Source organism: Macaca fascicularis, chromosome 17 (assembly GCF_037993035.2).
Source record: "Macaca fascicularis isolate 582-1 chromosome 17, T2T-MFA8v1.1".
NCBI classification, from domain to species: domain Eukaryota; kingdom Metazoa; phylum Chordata; class Mammalia; order Primates; family Cercopithecidae; genus Macaca; species Macaca fascicularis.
This window is the reverse complement of record NC_088391.1, coordinates 32,028,618-32,045,736: the sequence shown is the minus strand read 5'-3', so window position 1 is coordinate 32,045,736 and position 17,119 is coordinate 32,028,618. Positions and strand designations below refer to the sequence as shown.

The 17,119-nt window shown below is 41.4% G+C and overlaps 1 protein-coding gene across 1 annotated transcript in view; it reads right to left on the bottom strand.

Annotated features, from left to right (window-relative positions):
• OLFM4 (olfactomedin 4) overlaps positions 1–17,119 on the bottom strand; it is a 285,024-nt gene that overhangs the window by 220,185 nt on the left and 47,720 nt on the right. The window lies entirely within an intron of this gene.

The window sequence follows — 17,119 nt, the reverse complement described above, 5'->3', positions numbered from 1 at the left end:
CTCAGCTTTATTTTATACAGTCGTTTGTGGAATGTTGCCAAGTCACGAGACACATTGTTGTTTTTCTGACCTTTCCCTGACTTTCTGGATTTTCAAGATGTTTACACATAAACAAGCCCCCAACACCCTGCTTCGTTTGCAAAAGCAAGACTTATCGGGAACGCCCTGCTTCGTTTGCAAGAGCAGGACTTATCAGGAACGCCTAGTTTGCATAGTCCTCTACAAGAAGAATTACTTTGTTTCACCTTCCTCCTGGAATGGCATTCTACTTCCTCTCCCACTCTACCCACACACACTTTTTCTTCTCTGACCCATTCCTCTTATCCTTCAAGACTGTTTAAGAATCACTTTACTAGAAAAGACTTCTATGCCATGCCTTCCCCAACCCTCTCTCCCAGCCAACAGCCAGGCGCGGCCTGCCCCTCTGTGCAGCCTCAGCATGGGGACAACTGAGGACAACTGTTGCTTCACTACTGACTCATGAAGTCAAGGACTGTCTGTGTCATTCAACTGGGTATCCCCAGCACTAGGTACACTGGCTGGTACATCATCAGGATTCAATTCTTAAAAAGCGCTTGCTGAATGGAATGATTCCCCAAGCTAAGCACAAAAGGTCATAGTTATATACCATAGCCAAGAGACTACATCCACCAGTCACCTTATCTTCCCACAAGGGATCAGAGCTAAATAAGCCTCCAAATCAGACACAACCAATCGATTCAGCATCTCATCCACCCCAGCTAGTCTAGTGACGGGAGTGTTTGGGGGATGCAGGAGCAACACCAGCCCTGGCCAAGTCCAAGTCACCTTACCCACTGAAGGTCAAGCCTTTCCCCTCTTTCTGCCTTAGTGCAGCAGCATCTTTTTAGACCCAACTTAAAACAGGCCCAGAAGTTTCCGCAGGGTCTCATGTATCTAGAGATTGATATAGTCTAGTCCATTTGTGTACCTACAACCATGCAGCCCAAATAATCCAGATAACTGTCAAATCTCTACTTTGTTCTATGCAACCACAGCAAACCTTAAAGTTGATGAAAACATCAGATTGTTTTCATTAAGTGTTATTAGTTTCTTATTTTATTTGGCCAAATTTTCTTCCTATCAATTCTAGGAAAATAGCAGTAGAGGGGTGAGGATTTGCTTCTAATGAACGTCTCTAGATCATCAGAGAAAGTGCTGGGTTATGAAGGTGGGGGTAGAATCTCATTTGTATTCAGCAACTGACTTTCAGCCGCCATTTTACCTCGTTGTGATTCATTCTACTTATCAGCCCAAAGTCCTTAATCACCACCCTCACTGAAGGTTGGAGAATGAACTAATGAAGATGCTTAAGTGCTTCCTGGAATGCTAAGGACTCAGTCAGGTAAAGAAATTAAATGTCACCATTCTGTCCCCGGTATTCCTCTCTGTGTCTGTGGTGGTGCATTTCCCAAACTATGTCTACAAACAAGAGCTAGTAAAAATCACACTCTACATAATTATCTAGATATTTTTCAAGTACTCACATGGAACTTTTAAGCATCTTTATAAAAAATCCTTCAATTCCTCAATTTTGTATTATTGTTTTCAGTCAAATTCCTGCAACAACATTGTCTGTGAGAGGGATTCTTATCAAAATCATTTATTGAGGAAGTGCTCACAGAAATAAAGAGAAGCAGCCAGCCTCTGTGGCTTATGCCTGTAATCCCAGCACTTTGGGAGGCTGAAGCAGGAGGATTGTTTCAGGTCAGGAGTTCAAGATTAGTCTGGGCAACATAGCAAGACCCCTGTCTCTTAAAAGAGACAGAGAGAGAGAAGCAAGCAGGATAGGATAGGAGAGAAGCTCAACAAATGGTGATCTTTATATCAGCCTGGCCTCAGCCAGAGCTCTAGAGCACAAATTGTTGTGCTCTAGAGCTTGCCCTTGAGGCAAGAGGCCAGCCTTTTTATACCCCATGTCAGTCACTGGCCTCTGGATGGGAGAGCAGGGGTGCATTATATTACTCCCATAGCAAGCAGGCTCCATATTTGGTTAATGGCAGTTCTGTCAAGAAAAGAGCTACCATGGGCCAGGTGTGGTGGCTTACACTTGTAATCCCAGCACTTTGGGAGGCCGAGGCAGGCAGATCACAAGGTCAGGAGATTGAGACCATCCTGGCTAACATCGTGAAACCTGTCTCTACTAAACATACAAAAAGTTAGCCAGGCATGGTGGCGACCTCCTGTAGTCCCAGCTACTTGGGAGGCTGAGGCAGGAGAATGGCGTGAACCTGGGGGGCGGAGTTTGCAGTGAGCCAAGATCGTGCCACTGCACTCCAGCCTGGGTGACAGAGTGAGACTCCGTCTCAAAAAAAAAAAAAAGAAAAGAAAAGAAAAAAAAGGAAAAGAGCTACCTTGAGCCTTTTGCAGCCATAACAGCTAGGAAGGAGTACACAGGTTCTTTAAGCACATGCCTGTCGGGAGGGCCACCACAGCATCTAGTCTATTAGTGGTTTTCAAATCACTATCACCTGGAGGGGCTGTTAAAACACAGATTGCACTGGGCACAGTGACTCACAACTGCAATCCCAGACGCTCAGGAGGCTGAGGCAGGAGGATCACTTTAGCCCAGGAGTTTGAGACCAGCCTAGGCAACAGAGTGAGACCCCATCTCTAAACACACACACACACACACACACAGACACACATTGCTATATATGATAGTTTGAGGACAGGATCCTTTGACATTTCTAACAAGTTCACAGGTGATGCCAGTATAGTTAGTCCAATGCCCACCCTTTGAGGACCACTGCACTATAGAGATTGTGCAGTGTTGGACCAAGATACCTTCTGATCTGCTATGATTTGTTCAGGTTTTACCCAGCTATAGAATATAATCTTCAATCACTATCTTCAGAATGTTTGATTCTGTTGCCGGAAAGGGGTCCAGATCCAGACCCCAAGAGAGGGATCTTGGATCTCGTGCAAGAAAGAATTCAGCCAAGTCCATAGAGTAAAGTGAAAGCGAGTTTAATTAAGAAAGTAAAGGAACAGTCTAGGCGTGGTGGCTCCCGCTTGTAATTCCAGGACTTTGGGAGATTGAGGCAGGTGGATCACCTGGGGTCAGGAGTTCGAAACCAGCCTGGCCAACATGGTGAAACCCTGTCTCTACTAAAAATGCAAAAATTAGCTGGGTATGGTGGCAGGCACCTGTAATCCCAGCTACTTGGGAGGTTGAGGCAGGAAAATCACTTGAACCTCGGAGGCGGAGGTTGTAGTGAGCCAGATCACACCATTGCACTCCAGCCTGGGGCACAAGAGTGAAACTCAGTCTAAAAAAAGAAAGAAAGTAAAGAAACAAAGAACTGTTGCTCCATAGGTAGAGCAACCCCAGGGGATACTGGTTGGCTATTTTTATGGTTATTTCTTGTTAATATGCTAAGCAAGGGGTGGATTATTCATGAGTTTTCCAGAAAAGGGGTGAGCAATTCCTGCAACTGAGAGTTCCTCTTCTACCCTTTTCAGACCATATAGGGTAATTTCCTGACATTGTTATGGTATTTGTAAACTGCCATGGTGCATGGCACTGGTGGGAGTGTCTGTTAGCATGCTAATGCATTACAATTAGTGTCTACTGAGCAGTGAGGATGACCAGAAGTCGCTTTTATTGCCAGGTTGGTTTTGGTGGGTTTTGGCTAGCTTTTTTACTGTAACCTGTTTTATCAACAAGGTTTTTGTGACCTGTATCTTGTGCTGAATTCTTATCTCATCCTGTAACTTAGAATGCCTAACCTCCTGGGAATGCAGCCCAGTAGGTCTCAGCCTTATTTTATCCAGCCCCTATTCAAGATGGAATCACTCTGGTTCAAACTTCTCTGACAATTCAATGCTTGTCACAAACACAAAGAGCAGGCACAAATCCCCTGAGTAGAGAAGGGGTAAAATGGTGAGTGTGGAGGTTACAGTTAAACAGGCAGGGCCCGGACTGGAGTGGTGGCTCACGCCTGTAATCCCAGCACTTTAGGAGGCCGAGGCGGGTGGATCACGAGGTCAGGAGATGGAGACCATCCTGGCTAACATGGTGAAACCCCGTCTCTACTAAAAACAAAAAAAAAAAAATTAGCCAGGCATGGTGGTGGGAGCCTGTAGTCCCAGCTACTTGGGAGGCTAAGGCAGGAGAATGGCGTGAACCCAGCAGGCAGCTTGCAGTGAGCCGAGATCGTGCCACTGCACTCCAGCCTGGGCGACAGAAATAGACTCTGTCTCAAAAAAGAAAGGAAGGGAAGGGAAGGGGAGGGGGAGGGGAGGGGGAGGGGAGGGGGAGGGGAGGGGGAGGGGAGGGCAGGGAAGGGGGAGGGCAGGGCAGGGCAGGGCAGGGCAGGGCAGGGCAGGGAAGGGAAGGGAAGGGAAGGGAAGGGAAGGGAAGGGAAGGGAAGGGAAGGGAAGGGAAGGGAAGGGAAGGGAAACAGGAAAGGAAAAAGGCAGGGCCCTTGTCTCATCTACCAAGGTATCATCAACACTGCTTCCTGCCTCCTCCCTTTTTCAGCCCTCCCCCTCCCCAACACAGCACTCAGATAGGAGGTATAGAAGGAGGCAAAGAGAGCATAGAGAAGTCTGCTGATAAGCAGTCCCTGCTGCACACAGATGGCCAGGCCCCTTCTGGAGTGCCAAGCACAGCTCTGAGTGATACACCTTGTTGGGGACACAGAGCAACTGTGGCATGTTCAGAGAGGAAGGATTCAGAGATGAGGGGACTCAATGCAATAATGCTTTGTGAGGGAGACTTGATAAACAATCCATAATGATGCAAGATACCCACAACTGGGATGGGCTGTCTCTAGAGGTGGTAAATCCTTGTTACTGGAAACTTTCAAGCAAAGGCTAGACAATCAGCTGATGGAATGAGGTGGGAGTGGAAGGCATCTGGATTGGAGGTTGAATCAGGCCGTTCCTAAGTTTTTTCCCAAGCCTATTAGTTGATGATTTTAATGGTAATTTTAGGTGTCAGCTTGGATGGGCTAAGGGATGCCCAGATAGAAAAACATTATTTCTGGGTAGGTCTGTGAGGGTGTTTCTGGAAGAGATTAGTATTTGAATCAATACACTGAGTAAAGATTTGCCCTTAACAATGTGGGTGGACATCGTCCAATCCACTGTGGAACTGAATAGAACAAGAGTGTGGAGGAAAGGCAAGTTTTCAATTACTGAGCTGGGACATGCATACTATCTGGCCCTGGGACATCAGTAGACACCTCCCCCACCCCCTACTCCCACGTCATTCTCAGGCCTTTGGCCAAGGACTGAATTACGCGACCAGTTTTCCTAGTTCTTAACTTGGGAACAGCATATTGTAGAGTTTCTCAATCTCCATAATCACATGAGCTGATTCCCATAATAAATCTCCCCTTATGTACCTATATGTATCCTATTGGTTCTATTTCTCTGGAGAACTATGACCAGTACAATGACTTTACGCAAATTATTGGTGCATTTTTTCTTCCTCTCTCTAGATGTTCTTAGGATCCTGTCCTGCTTTACCTGATTCTCAAATGACAGAAAGTTTAGTGCTCTACCTCTTATCCCATTTGGCTTGTAAGAGCCCCTCAATTCCTTCCAACTTTCTGAAAGAGCCAGAATAATTCCTGCTTCCCTTGTTGGATGCTTAGCTGATCTGGGAGACTAAGGCTGTTATTTTCTCCTTTTATGGTATAAAGCCCAAGTCTTGACCCAGTGAAATTGCCTTTGATATGTTGTAAGGTATTTTTCAAACCACCTTCAGTCACTTCTAAAATATACTGCTCACAATAGCCCTAGAAGAGCCAATGAGGATAAGCGGTCCATCATACAGAGAGGGAAACTGAGATTTTGAAATTATCAGAAGCAGGTGGCTTCCCAGTCCCTTACTAGGCCTTCCACCTTACCTCTTTCTTTAATGCTTATTAAATGGAGATATTTATTCATTATAAGTCCCCAGACTTATGTTCATTGTAAATCATTTAAGAATTGAGTCGCCGGGGTTGTGTTTTGGCCAACCTCCCGCATTCATTCATCCCAGACTCATGTTCTAGAATACAAAGGCGCTGTGATTCATTTCTACTCTTCAGCTTCACTAATCAGAAAAGCCCATTGCTCTTGCCATGCACTGGGTGATATAACGGAAATTTCTAGGCTGAGGGCATTAGATTCAGATGCAGCTAAAAAGAAATGTCAGGCGATCTGATTTACTGTTAGCTGTGGAGATATGGGGAGGAAAAAAAAAAGCAAAACTAGGTTGTTTGTGCTCTCTCTTACTCCTGAAGCTGTAGACACAGACAATTGCCATTTGCTTGGCCAAGTCATCCGTGTGGGGATTGCTAGGCTTAAGTAGTTCCAACCAGACAAAAGGAATGTGCAGGCCCAGACGGTGCATGGGAAACCAATTTATAATGAGCTTCCAAACCCCCATGAAATGTAATGAGATCCAGAAAATTATAATTTCCAGAACTCCTCTCAGAAAGAGTCCTGTGTGGCTGGCATTTTGGAAAGGGGGGCTCGGGCACATTGGGTTGGAAGGGAGGTTGGCTGCTAAACTGCCTTCCAAGGGGCAACTATCATAAATTGTGTTGCTTTTGTTTGCTGAGTGGGCAGGCAAGTTTTGGGAAAGCTGAACTGCTAGGAGGAGAGGGTGATTATCTTCCTCTGCACTTTCCTCACACAGCTCTCTGCCATTCTTCAAAATAAATGTGAAATGAATATTTAAATAATATAGGCTTAGGGGACTAAAATCTTACTTGTAATATTTTAGTTCTTTTATTTAAATAGATCTACAATAAATATGACAAAACATTCGCATTTGTCAATTCTGGTTAGTGCGGCACACAAGTGTTTATTATATATTTGTTTTTATTTTCAACTGCAACAAAATAGTCCTGCTTTGAAAGATCACTCCATTTATTATCTTGCCCAGGGCTTCCATAGGTCTTTATTTTGTAATATGACACTGCCCCCATTCTCTCCCCCACCTTCCTATCCCCAACTGAGCACTGCTCTGAATAGGATAAAGATCAGCATATGAATGGTGACCATGATCACAGACTGAAGATATGAGCACATGGGTATCCTTGTCAGAGAGAAGCATATGAAGGTCTGGGATGATAGATGACGCCTCTGAAAGCCCATCTCTTCTCCAGAGACAATGTCAGTGTTGGCGCCACCATTCCCATTTTGCTGATGTGGAGACTACAAGAACAACCCTTACAAGGCAGTGTTTATGCTACAACGGGCTTGGCACTAGGCCAGGATCTGTCTCTAAGAGGGCGCTGACAACATAAATGAGCATCCTCCCTGGCACTGCCTGTAAGCACCTCTATATGGATGTTGACTATATGATGTTCACACCCAGTCTAATATGGCCATGCTTCTGTGAGTAAACATGGTCTCTTTTCACTTTGAAGAGCCTTATCCTTTCAAGCACCAAATATCTAAGGAAGAGACAGAAAAGGAAAATTCAGATTATGGCTGATATGGTTAGGCTTTGTGTCCCCAGCCAAATTTCATCTTGAATTGTAATCCCTAGATGTTGAGGGAGAGATCTAGTGGGAGGTGATTGGATCATGGGAGCGGTTTCCCCCATGCTGTTCTCATGATTGTGAGTGAGTTCTCATGAGATCTGATGGTTTTATAAGGAGATCTTCTCCCTTCACTTCCTACACACTCTCGCCTGCTGCCATGTAAGCCATGCCTGCTTCCCCTTACCGCCATGATAGTAAGTTTCCTGAGGCTTCCCTGGGCATGCAGAACTGTGAGTCAGTTAAACCTCTTTTCTTTATGAATTACCCAGTCTCTGGTAGTATCTTTGTAGCAGCATAAGAATGGATTAATACAGTGGCCTTTGGGTAGATTCGAGAGGGGATTAGTTCTCAGTCTATTCGGTCTGGACGTAAAAGATTCTGGATGAGCTTGCAGTAACCCTGAGGAGGTAGAAGGTTAAAGCAGTGTTTCTCAAAGTATGATTATTGGACTTCTGGAGATTCTTTAGAATCTTCTGGAAGGTCCACTAGGATAAAACAATTTTCATAATAATACTAAGATGTTATTTGCCTTTTTCACTGGGTTGACATTTGCTCTGATGATGCAAAAGAAATAGTGGGTGAAACTACTACAGGTGCCCTAGTACCAATCAAGATAAGAGTGCCACACTACTAATCACTGGATTTCTTGCACTTACAGAAAAAAACGTCCTTAAGAATGACCTTGGCCGGGCGCGGTGGCTCAAGCCTGTAATCCCAGCACTTTGGGAGGCCGAGGCGGGCGGATCATAAGGTCAGGAGATCGAGACCACAGTGAAACCCCGTCTCTACTAAAAATACAAAAAATTAGCCGGGCGCGGTGGCGGGCGCCTGTAGTCCCAGCTACTCAGGAGGCTGAGGCAGGAGAATGGCGTGAACCCAGGAGGCGGAGCTTGCAGTGAGCCGAGATCGCGCCACTGCACTCCAGCCTGGGCAACAGCGTGAGACTCCGTCTCAAAAAAAAAAAAAAAAAAAAAAAAAAAAAAAGAATGACCTTGATGGATCAGTAATAAGTATTACTTTCATTAAATCGCAACCATTGAGTATATGTCTTTTTAACATTCTGTGTGACAAAATGGACAGTATGCAGGGAACATTTCTGCTGTGTTCAGAAGCACTGTGGTTGTCTCAAGGAAAAGCACTAGCCCAGCTCGGCGCAGTGGCTCATATCTATAATCCTAACACTCTGGGAGGCCAAGGCAAAGGGATTACTTGAGCCTAGGATTTCACCTGGGTAACATGGTGAAACCCAATTTCAAAAAGAAAGAAAGAAAGAGAAGGGGAGCGGGGAGATAGAGAGAAGGAAAGAAAGAAAAGACAGAGCTCTCTGCTGGTGATGATACTAACAAATGTGAATGTTTCAAAATTTAGTTGATCTACATGACTCAGTGAATCAATATTTTCCCAGTGGCCAGTAGATGATGTAACAAAGTCATGCGTAGGTAAATGATCTGTTTAAAGTGCAAGACAGACCAATGTAACAAGGGATGAAAATTTCATTGATCTGGTTTCAGATTCCAGGGCCACTAACCTATAAAATACTACCACATGTAAAGTTTTGGTACAGAGAATCACAAAGAGAGCCACAATTAAATGAAAGGCTAGTAAAATACTCTTCCCTTTTCCAACTACATGTCTATATGATACTGGATTTTCTCATATACTTAAACCAAAACAACATATTGCAACAACTTGAATACAGGAGCAATTATGAGAATCCAATTATCTTCTATTCAGCCAGACATTAAAGAAATTTGCAAAAATGTAAAACAATGCCCCTTTCTCATAAAATAGTTTTCAAAAGATACTTTTTAAATAGTAATTATATTATTTTGTTAATATGCATTGGGCTCATCATTATTTTAAATTAGTTATTAATATTTTTAAGAATCTCAGTTTTAATTTTAATACAGTAAATATATACACATAAAACCTTCATAAACAAAAGTCCTTTGGAGTTCTCAATAATTTTCAAGAGTGTTACAAACCAAAAAATTTGAGAACTACTGAAGTAGAGCATTATGTGAAGATTAAATTAACAAATATTATATATAAAGTGTGTGGCTTATAAAAAGTACCTAGTTATAATATTAATAGCCAATATATATTTACTATGTTCAAGCACTATTATAAGTGTTCATTTAACCCTCACAATACCTCTGTGAGGTAAGTACAATTATCTTTTTAAAGATGAGAAAAATGAGGCACAGAGAGGTTAAGTAACCTGTCCAAAGTTAAATAGCTAGTAAACGGTAGAGCTAGGATTTGAACCCAAGTAGTTTGGTTCCAGATCTGGGTTCCCAGTACTTACATTGCCAGTTCCTGTTGATGTTGATGTTAGTCATGGTTGGTAATGGTTGTAAACTAGATTCTATAGTTTCACATGCTATATTTATTTTCCTCTTACTATTTTAGGCCTCTTTATAAGGTGTTATTTAATATTCAAAATTAGTCTCAAATCTGCCATGGGATGTTAAGGGACTGGAATAAGGGATGGTATTAATGGAGAAAGCAGTACCACCTCCTATTTTCATGATAGAAACAGAAATTCACAAAGAGCTCAAAAGAATCAGGGCTAAAAAGTCCAGCAGTCCTTCCTCATGCAGAGATTTCACCTCTATAGTCAACTTTAGGAAATTCATGTTACATTTGTTAAGTAAGTTGGCACTTTCTCTATATGTAGACCCCAGCCCTCAAGAAAATGACAATCTAATTGAAGGGGATAAAACAAACATATGAAATAACAGCTAGAACAGACGACAGTAGCTAATTAAGTGCTAAATTAATATGAAACCAGATTGAACTTAAAAAAAAATCTCTTAGATGATTCAGAAAATACTTTGGAGCCTACAGTGCCTCTGGGTCATAATTAAGAACAGTAATTATTATTGTACTCCTGATGTCACAGAATTCTGAGTTCAATTCTTTCACATCTCAATTTGGCAAGCTTTTTTTCTTCCGCTGGTAATCCTGGATTTGGTTCTTAGTTCTCCCCTACACCCACATAGAGTGCTTTTTTCAGAATGAGCTTTGCTGAGTTGTCATCAGCTACCAGCCCTGCACTAAGGGATGCTCTTTCTATGCATCACTGGGATATCGTGGAGGACCTTTGTTATAACCCACAGAGCTCTTTTTATGGGTGATGCCTGTCAAGTACTGGTACCAACAGTGATTCAACTTCTAGGAGTTACTGGTCTGTTTTACTTTCACACACATCATGAATGTTGTATGTAATGAGGTTTCTTTTCCTGGTTTGGTATTTACATGTTTAGAGCCAAGTTTGGGGCTAACCTGTTGCAGGTGCCCTTTTTGGTATATATTTCTATTTTGATCTTACTCTCAGCTCATTTTTAAGTTATGCTCTTTCTTCTTTTGTTCCTAATTGTAATTTTGCTAGCTTATATTTTACTTATCCTTAAAACCCAGCTTACAGTGGCAGGCTCCTGTAGTCCCAGCGACTTGGGAGGCTGAGGCAGGAGAATGGCATGAACCCGGAAGACAGTGCTTGCAGTGAGCTGAAATCGTGCCACTGCACTCCAGCCTGGCAACAGAGTGAGACTCTGTCTCAAAAAAAAAAGAAAAAAGAAAAAAAAACAGCTTAAATTCTTGCAGGAATAAGGTGGGTTATAGATAACTGTTCTGTTCTGTTTCCAATATGGCCTTGTGCAAGTCCTTCAAATCTCTGGGCCTCTTAAATGCTCACCTCTAGAGTGTCTTTCAGCTCGAACATTTTATGATTCTCAGTAGTGGATATATCAGAATTATGGTTAACAGAATCCTTTAGGGCAAGGTTAACAAACTGAAATGTGCACTAAACATGTATAATATTTGCTGTGATCCTTCTTAGATGTTACCAATCAACAGATAATTGGAAATGATGCAAAGAATGGCGGGTGGAAACACTGCTTTCACAATAATTCCCTCTGGTCTTTATCTGTGGCAAAGACATTTTTGCAATGCCTTATCGAGCACCTACTTTGTGCAAGGCAGAATGCCAGGAGCAGAAACGGCGAATACAATATGCAAGATCTGGTCCCTGCACTTGAGAAGCTTAGCAAGGAAGAGAAACAAACTCTTAGGAAGAGTATACAAGGGAAAGACGGGTGAGAAAGGGAAGAAATGCTAAATGAGGGCTGAGATTAAAAGGCCAAACTCCTTAGCTCCTCATAACTAAAGCACAGTTCAGCCTCAACCAGAGGAGAGGCGCTGAGGGCCAGAGAGTCCCTCGGCTGGCCACGCTGTGGCAGCAGCAGAAGATGAGACCTAAGACCCAAGGAGAAGGAGATAGCTCGCCCTGCTGCTAGTGCCAGGGCTCCACTCATGTTCATCCATAATAATAAGCACTTTACACATGAGTTCACTTGTCTTTCCAGGCTCTGCCAAGTTTATGTGCCAGATGGCACTTGCCTCCCACATCTGATTTACTGTAGGGCAGACCAGCTGTGCCTCAGCCCAGGGCAGGCCCACATCTGGCAGCCAGTTGGTAAAATTCTCTCCATATGACGCTTGTGCCCTCATATCATATTCCCCAGAGCAATTCTCTTTCTGTCAACCTTTTTTTATGTTTTTCTCTTCTCTGCTTATTCCTGCGACTATTGTTGAGTATCTGTTGGCAATGGATCTGCTTAAGCACCTTTATGTCAGAGAAAAGACTCACTGTGAAATGTAAATAATGCTACTACCATATTCTGTAGTAAAAATACTCACGGGTAAAGTAATGTGCCAGACACGGATGGCTGCATACTCAAGAATTATTCCTTCCTTTTTCCTGTGTTTGTAAGGCTCACTATTCAGGGAGGCAACTCACTCCCGGGAGGACCTCAATCCCCCAACTCCAAAGGATGTCAAGGGATTGCTCCAACATGACTCCATTTCCCTCTCTAGTAATTGGTTTGGGGATGTGAGGGTGACCAGGACTGACCAATGATACATAAGTGAAAGTCTGCTATGGGGACTCCTGAAATAATTTTGCCCTCTACAAAAAGAGAGAGAGAGATCATCCAAAACAAATAAAAACATACATGCACACAAAGACTTGTCCCTGAGTGTTCAGAGCAGCCTTACTCATATCAGCCTATATTAGTCCATTTTCATACTGCTATGAAGAAATACCTGAGACTGGGTAATTTGTAAAGAAAAAGAGATTTAATGGACTCACAGTTCCACATGGCTGGGGAGGCCTCACAATCATGATGGAAGGCAAAGGAGGAGCAAAGGCACATCTTACATGATGGCAGGCAAGTGAGTGTGTGGAGGGGAGCTGCCCTTTAGAAAACCATTAGATCTCATGAGATTTATTTAGTATCATGAGAAAAACATGGGAAAACCTGCCCTCATGATTCAGTTACCTCCCACCGGGTCCCTCCCATGACACGTGGGGTTTATGGGAGCTACAATTCAAGATGAGATTTGTGTGGGGTCACAGCAAAACCATATCACAGCCCTAAGCTGGAAACAACTCAAATATCTGCCTGCAGGTGAATGGATGAACAAATGGTGGTATAGTGAAACAACAGACTACTACTCAGCAAGAAAAGGAGTGAACTACTGACCCATGCAACCACATAGATGAGTCTCAGAATTAGTATGCAGCAACCGAGTCCATACTTTGTGTCCCATTTCTATGAAGACCTAGAAAAGATCAATTTAGTCTATAGTAATAGAAAGCAGATCACTAGTCGCTGGGGGATGGTGGGGAGATTGACTGGAAAAGGGTTCAAAAGAACTTCTTGGGGTGATGAAAGTCTTCTGTATCTTGATTGTAGTGAAGATTAGACAGATATATACATTTGTCAAAACTTATCTGGCCATACACTCAAAATAGGTGCACTTTGTTTTATGAAATTCTATTGCAATAAACTTGAAATGGAATGAAAGAAGTAACAAGAAAGCTTGTGCCTTCTTCCTTCATGAACATTGTTGTACTGAGATGCATGCTTGGAGCTGAGACAACCATCTTGCAGCTACAAGATGATAAACCTGCAGTTCCCAAACCATGCACCAAGGCACCCTGGAATGCTACAGTGAACTCCAGAGGCATCACAATGTAAATTTGCACAGGAAAATTTTAAAAACAGTGATAATCAATATATCAAGCATCATGAAAACGCTAGATTCAGACAGTTCATACTTTCAACATTAGATTGCACTAGATTCCTATTGATATCATATCTTTGTGAAATGGGGTTGTCAGCAGTTGTGGTTTTTTTAAAGTACTGTGCAAAAATGAAAATGCAATGGGAGTTGAGGATAGCAGTAAAGTTCGAGAAGTTGTATAGTGCCCGTCGGAATTATGGATCCCATTAGTAAGTAATCACAGTTATTTACCAATGAAATGAAAATACTTTGTCTTTCAATTTATGTGTATTATTTTTTTCAAATAGCTACTAAATTATTAGGTCATGAATATTTACTAAATTGTTTGGACCAATTAATAATTACCCAATAAACATAAATTTTAGGTATTTTGGCCTAGTGGCACCACTAAAAGAAATCACTGAGACACTAATGGTACCACAAACCAGAAAGTTTGGGAACCTCTGTAATAAACCTAAGAACAAAAAGCCAACATGCTTAATGAGTATAAATATACAGTTAGACACAAAAAGTAAGTTATAATCTTTGAGAGCAGAGTGGGCGACTATAGTTAACAACAATGTATTCTATTTAAAAATAGCTAGAAGAGAGGACTTGAAATGTTCCCAACATATAGAAATGATAAATAGTGGAGGTGATAGACACCCCAAATACCCAACCTAATCATTACACAGTCTATGCATGTGACAAAATACCACATATACCCCATAAATATGTATAAATATGTGTATCAATAAAAATATTTGTTTAAGCCAATATGCTAAGAATGACTGAACAGATAAAAAGAGCTAGGGTCTCTAGTAATATCACTGCCTTACCACACATGCATACAATGAAACACCTACCTCCAGACTTTTATGTGAGATACATAAATGTCAATACAATAAGTGTCTTTATGGACTAAGCCACTATAGTAATACTAAAAAGTCAAACAAATAAATAAGAAGAATCACATACATACTCCACATCCTGACTTTCCTCCTTGAAAGTAAGGCATGTATCCTTTGAGTGCCTTCTCTATACATTTGTATGAAAATAGTTATCATCTCTAAGTGCGTTTATAACATAAATGTAACAGTTTTATAACTTGCTTTTTTCATTTGTGCTTTAAAGAGTTTTTGAAACTGCTGCTTATATCGCACAGTATGAATGTACCGTTCCATTACAGATGCATATTCAGAGGATACCCAATTTTTAAGATAAGCATCATTGTAGTGAATATCCTTGCAAATGTTTCTGATGCAGCATGCCAGTATTTCTGCAGCTATAGAGATGCCTTGGAGTGATAATTCAAATAATGTACAAATTTTGAATTTTGGAAGATACCAATAGGCTGAACCAATTCAGTAGCAAGTGAGAGTACCAATTTCCCCATGCCCTTGTTAAAGCAGTCATGGTGGATGGCTCCTTATTCAGGTGATAAGGATAAGCCCATTTCCTTTTCCAGAGATGGGTTTAGGGAGGGAAATGCGACCCAATTCTGGGCTAATGAACCATGAAGGGAAATGTGCCTGGGGAAACTTCTAGAAAGGTTTCCTTATTCCTAAAAGGGTCACAAGAGAAAAGATACCCTCTTCTTGTGAAACTTTTCAGGACTGGATGTGGTATCTGGAACTGCCTTAACCCTTTTGCCACTCTAAGAGTTACAGCCTTAGGATGAAGTTTGGCAGAGCAATAAAGAAAGCTCATTATAAGTCACTGAAGGTACCGCACCAGGAACTGGCCATATCTCTGACATTATGTCAAATAACAAATTCACTAACTCTTCAAGGCAGTTTAAATCATGCGTTTATGCTACCTACAACCAAAAAGCTTACTGATATATATGTGATATTATTGAATGGTTTCTATCATTTAAAATTTGTGTTCAATCTTAGTGTGGATAAAAATTGACATCACATTCTTATTTAATTTGCATTTCCCTTTTATTAATAATGTTGAGTGCTTTTCACATATATATTGACTTTTGTATTTCTTCTGCTGTGAATTGCTTATTCATGTCCCTTGTTAATTTTTTTGGATTGTGTGTTGATTTATGAGAGTTCTTTAAGTATAATATACATTAATGCTTTTGTGTATTTTATATCCTGCAAATACTTCCTCCCACAGAGAATTTTTGTGTCTTGGATTTTGTTTTGTTTTGTTTTGTGTAGTCAAATCTATCCATTTTTTGTTTTCTATTTTTTTAATCTGTGTCTTACATAAGAAGGCCTTCTCCATTTCAGCATAATTTTTCTTAAATCTCCTATTTTTTCCAATATTTAAAAGTTTAGGTTTATGATTAGCTTTTTTTTTTTTTTTTTTTTTTTTTTTTTTTTTTTTTGAGACGGAGTCTTGCTCTGTCACCCAGGCTGGAGTGCAGTGGCCGGATCTCAGCTCACTGCAAGCTCCGCCTCCCGGGTTTACGCCATTCTCCTGCCTCAGCCTCCAGAGTAGCTGGGACTACAGGCGCCCGCCACCTCGCCCGGCTATTTTTTTGTATTTTTTAGTAGAGACGGGGTTTCACCGTGTTAGCCGGGATCGTCTCTCGATCTCCTGACCTCGTGATCCGCCCATCTCGGCCTCCCAAAGTGCTGGGATTACAGGCTTGAGCCACCGCGCCCGGCCGATTAGCTTTTTAATACCTCACCTGCTTATTTTTGTGTTGGCACAAGGTTAAATTCCAACTTTACTTTTCAAAATGAGTAGGTACTTTTCCCAACATCGTTCTGAACATCACCTCCCACTACCTGAAATGCCATTTTCATCAAAAACTAAAGTGCCATAAATTGATTTGTGTTTCTGGATCCTCTATTCTGTATTACCAATCTGTCACTTTTTGCACAAGTTTAATTCTTAAACTTGAGGACCATATTTTGATATCTGGTAGGGCAAGTCTCTCCTCCACTGCTTATCAAAATGTTTCCCAGTTATTCTTATGCTTTTTCTCACCCAGATTAATTTTAGTATATGTTTACCAAATTCTGGGGATTTTACTTGGATTGCAGTGACTCCAAAGACTGCCTTGGGGAGTACTGTCATCTTTACAATGTTGAGTAATTCCATTTTAGGTGTGTCTCTCTGTTTTCAGGGTTCGACTCTCGGCTTTTATAATAATTTTGTCATCATCATTTTATAGTTTTTTTTCATTATTGCTCTTGCCCATTTCTTGTTAAGGTTATCATATTAGTGTTTTGTGCATTTTATTGTTGTGAATATGATTTGAATCTTTTATCCCTCTTGTTTTCTAATTAGTTTTTTTTAGTATATAGAGAAGCTATTAATTTGTGGACGTTAATTTTGTGCCTAGCCATCTTACTGACTTATCTTATAGGATCCAACTCTTTGTCAGTTGATTCGCTTGCATTTCCTAGCTAGGTTATAGAAATACTGTTCTTGATTTGGTTTAATGTGTTTGACCTTTACATTGTTTTATCTGATACCAAAATGACGATACTTGCTCTTTTTGTCAATCTTTCCCTGGGAAATATTTCCCTATCTCTTTATTTCCAACCTTAATGTGTGTGCATATGGTATAT